We start from the raw sequence: 9,865 nt of genomic DNA on the forward strand, positions 1-9,865 counted from the left end.
GCACACACAAACACACACACACACACACACATACACCCATTTTTTCTAAGGTGTACCAAAATGTTCATAAACCTTTGAAACGTATAATGATATGCAAAAATCTTTATTTTCGATTTTTTTGCGATTACTATAACTTACCCTATGGGCAGTTAAAAAATATTTCAAATTTTCGAAAAACGTTAATTTTTTTCAAAAATTTCAAGATTTTCAAAAATCTAATTTTTTGAAAATGCTCGAAAAAAAATTTAAATTTAATATTCGATACGATAAGTTGTAGCAATTTGTCTTAAGGCACGATGCCATGCACCACTAGTCCTAATAATTTTATCACCATCGCCTTGTGAATCAATTTTTGCCTTCCACCAGCCATCCCTCTATAATACGTGTACGCACACCGATAAGAGCTTTCGGAGCTTCAGAGCTTTGGTAGTTTATAAGCTCAGAGCACCGTGTTGCATGCCTCAGTTCGCTTGTTGCGCGCCGCGTGTCGACATCGCTTATATAGACATATACACGCTCACCTAATAATAATTATATAATAGTTGAAAGAAAAATATTATAGTAAATATTTGGAATCGAAAATTATTTGCAGATAGTTTTGAATAACCGATTTCGCGGTTTGTTTTTTAAATATTGTTTGAGAAAATTTAATTTTGTTTGTGCTGGTTTGGTTGGGAAAACGTTATTTTATTGTATTTAGTGTTTCTGAAAATTTAAATTGAACATAATTTTATTTACACAAAATTGTGCTTAATAAGTTATTGAAAAATATTTATTTTGAAAAATATTTATTTTTAATATTTTTGCGTTATTAAATAAAAGTGAAGCATGTAAAAATATATAAGTTCCATGATTTTGTGACTTTATTTGCCATTTGATTGAATATTTTTAATATTATGATAAATAATAATAATTAAAATTTTATGAAAATAACTGCATAAAATCAGAATCCTGACTGAAGTATGTGAAAATATAGAAATTTCATGACTTTGAGACTTTATTTATGTTTTGATTAAATATTTGATTTAGTATTTTAAATATTATGACAAATAATAATAATTAAAATTTTATGAAAATAACTACATAAAATCAGAATTCTGACTGAAGTATGTAAAAATATTTAAATTCTATAATTATAAATTATATGTAAATAACTATAGATTAAAATTAGAATTTTTATCAAATCAAATGTGTGCGTATCAAATTTGCTCCAGGAAAATTTAATTTTTTGGAATAAAACTTAAAGCTCATTAAAACGCTTTTGTTGCTTCATACTAAATTTAAAAATATATGAAAATATCAGCTTATTTTAGAGTTTTTTTTGGATAATGCGTCAATAAATATAAATATTATTTTAAATATTATAAAAAGTAATGATAATTCATTTTATATGAAAATAACTATATAAAATCAGAATACATGTCAATTCTCAAATGAGTGCAAAAATTTGCTTCAGGGAGCTGAAATAAAAGTTAAAGCTTAAAACGCCTTTGTTGCTTTATACTTAATTTAAAAAAAATATGAATATATCAGTTTATTGTTACTAAATTTGAAAAAAAAGATGAAAGTATCAGTTTATTGTTACTAAATTTAATAAAAGATGAAAATATCAGTTTAAAATTGTTGCTTTGCACTAAATTTACAAAAGTAATAAAATATCAATTTCAATAAATAAATTTAGCTCTTAAAAATATTTAAGAATTTAAAACAAAAGCTAGTAGGTTTTAAACATATCCTAGAAAATAATAGAATATAATGTATCAAGCTTTAGTAAAGCCTCTGAACATATTAGCATTATTATTAAATTTGCAAATATGTAAATTAAAATAAATTTGTTGATTTGGATTCAAATATTAGATTAATAGTTCAAAATGTTGACTCCTAAAAGTGCCCCACAAAATGATTGGAATTGTTATATTTGAATTGTGAGCTGTTATTTAATTAATTTACAATAACAGTTTATATTTAATGTATTTTGAATTAATTATTGTTTGCGTCATGGTTTGATAATAGTTTTCATTTAAAATATATTTTGTTCATTTTCTTTTATTTACTAACATTCAAAATAATATAACGTTTGTCTTAACTAAACCAGTTTTTGCACATTAGCTATATTTTCTTTGTCAGTTTCATTAGTTTTTTCCAATTTTAATATTTTTAATTTGTTACTTTTATATTTGTTACTGGGAAATTATTTCTTATGTCTTTCTTATATAAAACCAACTCTTCAAATTTCAGTTATCTCTTGAAAATTTCAGTTAAATTTTGATTGTTTCAAAATAGTGCGGAAAATTCAGTTGCAAATATTTTGTATAACTGTAAAAAATACAAAGACTGTTGGTGAAATTTATTTAAAAAACTATTTTTTCGTGAAGTTGGTGAAATCAAACTCAGAGTTTTGCAAGTGGATTTTGTTATCGGCGACATAAGGTAAATTTAATTTAATACTTTTATATAAATATAAATGTATAGTAACTGCAAGGTATATTAAGTATATTGAGTTATTTTTTGATAAATTTCGAAAAATAGTTTGTTTTAAATCCATTCTAGATATTTAAGATAAATACTTTTCTTTATTATCACTTATTTCAGAAATAGTTAATGATAATTTTTATGAGGATACTCAGTAGCAGACTTTATATGAGAGAAAAAGCATTTTATTGAAAATTATCCAAAATTACTAAATGTATTTTTCCAGTTGTGATAAAAGCTGAAATTTCAAAAATATATCAGGATCAGTATCAATAGAAATATGACTTCTGAATATTGCAAACAGTAATTAAAATTATAATAGAGTATAATTTAAATTTCAACTTTAGGTAGTTGAATCTATAAAAGGGTATATGAATTTATAAAAATCTTGTGGTTATTTTATTTGGATGACAAAATCTTTTCTGGCTGTAAATTTTGGAAATTTTATTCACATTTTCATACAAGTCAGTTTTGATAAATTTTTATATTGAAATCTATAAATGATCGTTGTATTCTTTGTGATTTTCATATTTATATGCAAGAATCTTATTATTAATAGTAACCAGATATTTTGTAATTTTAAATAATATTATCAAAAGATTTACAAGTTGTTCATCTATGGATATGATATCAACATTAGAATTTTACATCAAACTTGATAGTCGTCTCCTAATGTTTTTGATCTGATTATTTTTGCCAACTTGTTCGTAAATTGTTTGTATAAACTTTATAATATTATTAATTGTTTTATTGGGTAAATCATAAATAACCTTTGTTATGATGATATTATAATGTGATTATTATATTATTATTCATATTATATCATCTAATTAACAGCGAGCTAAACTTACACATTTTTTCATTCTGGTTTTTACAATATTTTTTTTTAATTTATATTGTTATAAAGCTTGCCATTTTTAGAAATTTTTGAAAACTTATAAAAATTTCTCATGTCTAAATTAATTTAGATATGAATTTGCCTTTTGAAATTGTCATACTTTTTATAAAAAGTTTTAAGGATTTAATCTTTTCGGGTTCATCCACTAATCGTAGTTCTATCATTTTTTTTTCAAATTTTTTATTGATCTTTAATTTTCACTATATCCTCTTTCAGCTTTTATTTTTCCCACGTGATCATACTTTTAGTTTTTCATCTTAATGCTCTAATTGATTTCGAAGGATGACTTTATATCTGAGAGTAAATTTACAACACAAAAAAATGACAATCACAATTGGTGGATATTCAATTTACCTTGCATACTTCTAAATTAGAACGTTTCAGGTCAATCTTAATCGTTTGAGACTGCGATTGTGAGTGTGTATTTGAGCCAAAATTTGATCAGGAAAAACATAGATGTTTTCACAAACACAAGACAGAACTAGCTTTGGTCTGCCAAGACGTTTTATAATTATTTAATTATTCTTCTTTAATTATCAGTAAAATACAAAATATTTCGCTAAAAATCTTGAACAGATTTTAAATATTCAAAAACTGTTCGAAATCATGCTGATTGGTTTGTCACTATAGCATACAGATATTATCAGTGTGTTATATTATTAACTAGCCGGCCCGACAGACTTCGTCCTGTCAAAAAAAATTGTAATGTGGCGGTGTTTTGTGCCTACCTTTTTTCTATTCTTTGCAAAAAATTATCCTGAACAGAACCGTCACCCTGGTATTAATTCAGTGTGAATTAAAAATAATTAAATAAAACAATATAAGCATTTAAAAGTAAGTAATTTTAATAATGTAAATCATAATTCAAAAATCAGTTCAATTTTCATTGTAGTGCTTTGTGATTAACGATGTTTTTTGTTTGATTACCTGGCGCATAGACAAACAAATCTGATGGTTTTCTAAAACGGAAACAAACAACATACAATTTTCCATGTGAGAAACATGGGTTTTCTAAATTAATACCACAAACACTTAATGATACCATAAACGCACGCGAGAACATCTTCTGCTTTATACTATCCTTTGAATATAGTTGGTCGATTTTTTGCAACATTATAATTGCCGATCCAACCCTTAATTGAAGATTGTGAGGTGACAATCCTAGCAAATCCGGCGAGTTTAAAAACTCCGATTGTCTTGGTTAGTTGCCGAATCAACTGTTTCGCCTGTAATTTGTTCTTGAATTTTGAAATTTAATTAATTTACATCAATGTTTTTGGCTGCCAATATAGCTCGTTAATTAATAGAAAGATATTTCTATGTTTATATAAATATATTCAAAATTATATTATCAAAAACTACACAAAATGTCATGACATAGATCATTGTTTTTTTTTTACAAATTGCGTTGCCTACTCGACTAAAGAAGAAAAGGTCTGTTTTTAGGGTTTTCCCGGCAATAATTCGTTTTTTTCTCGCCGTAACAACCATCCTTGGACTTCAACGAACATTTTAAAAAAAGAATTGGCCAAATTGGTCCAGGCGTTGTTGAGTTATGCGCTTACCAACACATTTTGCGATCCATTTTTATATATAAGATTAGTTTTTAGTGAAAGCAAAAACTTCATTTATAAAATAAATAGATGAAAAGTTTATCTAAATAGCTAAAGCTTGATTTTCATTAATTACGAGTACATTCAATATTTGCAAATATCCTAAGGATCATGAAACTTGCCTTGCCAATAAGCCAAAATGTCACTTACTCCCAGTTTATATTCACATTTGCTGTGCAAAAACATAACTAGTGGGATGTATGGCATCGTGCCTTAAGGCAAATTGCTGGAACTTCCCGCACCGTAATGAAATGTTCGAGGAATATTAAATGATTTCAAATAGATTATTATAAATACTATTATATTGTCTAATATTTATAAGAATTAAGGAGAATTTAAAATTATTCACTTACAACATATAGAGGGCTTTAGAACTTTAGCCAGAATTTAAATTAAAATTTGAATTATTTTCGAAAAAGCAATTATTTTGTTAAAACAAGCAGAAAAACTGCCATTCTTTGCACATTTAGCTCTGTATTTTCGAAATAGTTGGACCTGCCTTTGTGAAAATCTAGTCACCTCTTCCCCCAAACATTACAAATTAAATTTTTTTAGATTATTCAAATCGGATACTCCGTTCTCTCAAAAACTCGATTTATATTTACTGCACTCTTTGTCCCGTATCTTCGAAACGGCTAGACCTGCCTTCGCCAAAAACTAATCAGCACGTTTCCTTATCAATACGAATCGAATGTTTTTTGAATTATTCAAATAGTTTGATCGGTGTTTCCGAAATCGTGGACGAACATTTGTATCCGCACGCACACTCACATACACACACACATACATCCATTTTTTCTAAGGTATGCCAAAATATTCAGAAACTTCTGAAACGTAAATTTATATAAATAATTTCATTTTCAATTTTTTGCGATTACTATAACTTGAACTACGGGAAGTTAACAATTATATCTTAAAATTATTTTAATTATATCCCAAATTTAATTTTACCATCCAGATTTAGTGTCTTGGAGTCATGTATTCCTGTTATTTGTTCGATATCGTTGTATCGATCAGTTATTAGGGGCATTTGAGCAAAATGCTTGACTGATCATTATCTGTATTAATTACTGATCGTACTAATTGGAACGTTTTTCGAGTATATCTCCGAATACAAGGCAAAGCCGGGGTAATACAGACGAAATATTGGTATTCGTAAGACGATCTGGGAGTTATTAAATTACTGACATCGACCCAGAAGTAACTTGCTAAATTACTACGTAATCATTATTATTTCTCTTAATAATATTTGATGATCGTCATGCGTATAAATTGATGATGAGAAACAATTTATTTCAATTTGTATCGATTTTGGTAAAAAAGATAAGATTTTTGTATTAAAAGCTTTATATAGTTCATTGTAATTCTAAACTAGGGTAATAAACAATTGTGGTGGATGGCATTGCGTTTTAAGGCAATTTGCTGGAACTTCTCTAATTGTAATTTAATTTTTGACGTAAAATTTCTTTATGCGCGTTGTATCTGTAAATCCGTACAAATGCAACGGAAGTGCGTTACGGCAGAGTCGAGTGCCCATGATTCGTCATTCGCTCTCGATGATATCATTTCTATACGGGTCGATAGTGATTAGTCGTCGTGTATGTGATAAAGATCTGTCGTTGTATGCGTACCGGAATGAATGTTGTATTCGTTCCGATATCAAGGAGATCGGCATAGATAAATAAACATTTTAAAGTTACATCGTAGTACAAATCTTGAGTTAATGAAAAATTCCCGAATCAGAAGAATATTTTACCCTGTTCCTTGAAAATAATAAAACAAACTAGTGGGGTGTATGGCATCGTGCCTTAAGGCAAATTGCTGGAACTTCCCGTACCGTAACGAAATGTTTGAGCAATATTGAATGTTTTCAAATAGATTATTATAAATATTGTAACATTGTCTAATATTTATAAGAATTATATAAACTGAATTGCAAAGTTGAAATAATTTGTTTATAGTATAATAAAATTTCAGTCAGAATTAAAAATAAAATCTGATTCATTTTCGATATACAATTTTTTTTTTCTTGAAATAAAAATTTGAAACAAATTTTTATAACTTTGGAATAAAATTTGAAACAAACATATAAATTTATATGGGAGGATAATTGAATAAATTAATAAATTGGAGGTAAAACAATTTTTAAAGTAAAACTTCTTTAGGGGCGACCAGGGTGTAAATCCGTACAAATGCAACGGAAGTCCGATACGGCAGATAAGACAAGATAAGAGTCGAGTGCCAATGAATCGTCATTCGTTCTCGATATCTATACGGGTCGATTGTGATTAGTCGTCTTGTATGTGAATAGAGATCTGTCGTTGTATGCGTAACGGCATCGACGTTGTATGCGTACCGATATCAACAAGAAAATTGGCATAGATTAATGAACATGTTAAAGTGACATCGTAGTACCAATCTTGATTTAATATAAAATGCCTGAATCAGAAGAATATTTCACCCTGTTCCTTGAAAATAACAAAACAAATCAAACAATAGTACCGTGAACTAAACGTAAGTTAGTTTCTAAATTAATTAGAAATTATTTCTATATTATTCATAGTTTCTATGAATCTGAAGTTATTAAAATGGAAAATATTTTTGGGCAAAACAGATACTATAATAACAATTAAAACATTAGTTTGTATAACGAAATCAAAATAAAATAGTGAAAAAAGTGTTATTGTTCATATTTCTTAGTTAATTTAATTATATTGTATTTATACATAAATGCATTACAAATATATTGAAATCCTATTTATAATTCTATGATAGATTCCAAATTAGTTTGAAATGAAATGCATTCCATAATAATTCATAATTAAAACATTGGGAGATTAAATTTCGCATAATTGTTATTGCGCAAATATAAAATTATTATTTCATATCAATAATCAAATTTTATAAATACCCTATATAATTATTGATGAGTGGTTTATGTAAAACTAAATGCTTGAATACTCGAAAATACGTTTTAATAATTAAATACATTGCTGCTTTTAGGCTGGACATGATTAAAATTAGATTCTAGAGAATAATTGATTATATATATATATTGAATTGAATACCATATTTGTAGCAAATATTTAATATTGATAAAATAAGATGCATGTGATTTAATAAAAGGAATATAATATAGTAAAGGAAGCAAAGTTACAATCTACAACCTTACTATCTTTAATATCTTGACGAAAATCTTATAATCTTACTTGCTACCTTTATTTTTTTTTGACGGCTCTAGTCATTCTGAATCGTTTGGCAGCAAAATTGAGAAATGCATGTTGCTTTGTGTATGGGAGCAGTATTTTATCAAAACACGATATCCATCTCATTAGTCCACATATTGCGTTTCAAAACAATTTAGTAATTATTAAGAAACTTAAATATATCATATATTTTAAAAATATTACATATTCCGTTATAAAAAAAGAAAAAAAATATTGGGCTCAACCGGGATTTGAACCCGGGACCTCTCGCACCCAAAGCGAGAATCATACCCCTAGACCATTGAGCCGCTGTTCGTGATTGGTCTAATCATGTGATCGGTGAAGCCTTATAACAATGTTCATATTCTCTTCTAGCGTTCTTCATTGCATATCGGCACAAATTCAAATAACTTTTAAATTATTCTATTTATTTTTCTCATTATTCATGCAAAAAAAAATAACCAATCGGATGCTAATGATTTTCTGGTGAAGAGATATCTAAGATATCACTAAGACCTAATCAATGCAATTTTCATTCATTTTTCAACCAACTTATAAAATCTGTAATTAAATTAATTATAGTGCACAAACACTTTTTGGTATTTCCAAAAACTGCTGCCCATTTTCAATGAATTTAAATAATTCAGCCAATTTTCCTAGCCTTTACTATTTTAGGATTCGTTTAGTATATGCCATAAATTTAATATTGTGGCAGAATCATAATTCACAAACGATTATAATGACAATTTACACTAATTTTATTCCTAGAAACTTTTATATACATTTGGCAGGTACATTTTTATTTTATAGAACATTGAATTTGTAACATGCATAACTAAATTAAAGTTGCAATTATACCATAATTTCTGGCCGATTTGGTTTTAGACTAATATAAATACAATATTTAACACTAATAGTATTATCGATTTAAAAGCGATGCAATTATTATAATAATTCCAATATTGTTTCATAGTTCTTATTATTCGAAATTACTAAATTCACAGTCCATAATATTTGAATTAATAATAATCCCATACGTTAATTGAAAATAATTATTTCATATCAATATTAAACTTTTCACATTTATAGTAATTTCGGTAAAGCGCATTAGCGAGGTACATTCATCAAATCATTTATGAAGTATAGTGAGGTGGCTGATAGTTATTTCTAATTTGAGTATTTAGATATATTATTAAAAAATACATATTATCCTAAAATTTAACTCTTTTGCTACAAACCCTTATTTCGTAAGAATTGCTATAATAATTACATAATTTTTTAATTGACACAATTTCAATTGAGAGCCTATGAAAAAGCTCATACTTACATAAAAATGATTAATTTCATCAAGGGTTATCCAGCTCTAACACTTAATGAAAGTAAAAAAATACTGATGCTAAGATGCTGGATGGGTATTTCTCTCGATGATGCATCTAATATAGTTCAACAATTAATGACAAAAAATACGAGGGCTATTTTCTATTTTGATAACTAATACTAATACTAGATGTATTAGAAAGTTTTTGTTCAGATTTTCATTCATAGCTAGTGTAGCTAATATCTCGATTTTTGAACTTTTGTCTGAACTTTGATTGAACTCTTTTGAGCTTCTAAAAAAGCTCAAATGTACATAAGAATGATCAATTACATCAAGGGTTGTCCAACTCTTACACCTA

At 27.0% G+C, this 9,865-nt stretch overlaps 1 non-coding gene across 1 annotated transcript; it reads right to left on the reverse strand.

Annotated features, from left to right (window-relative positions):
- Positions 1-8,425: 8,425 nt before the first annotated feature.
- Trnap-ugg lies at positions 8,426-8,497 on the reverse strand. Its single transcript has one exon. It is a non-coding gene; the product is annotated as a tRNA-Pro (tRNA).
- Between the last annotated feature and the right edge of the window lie 1,368 nt (positions 8,498-9,865).

Source organism: Ctenocephalides felis, unplaced genomic scaffold, assembly GCF_003426905.1.
Source record: "Ctenocephalides felis isolate EL2017-DRISC unplaced genomic scaffold, ASM342690v1 CF-g0.4_SCAFFOLD_03573, whole genome shotgun sequence".
NCBI lineage: Eukaryota > Metazoa > Arthropoda > Insecta > Siphonaptera > Pulicidae > Ctenocephalides > Ctenocephalides felis.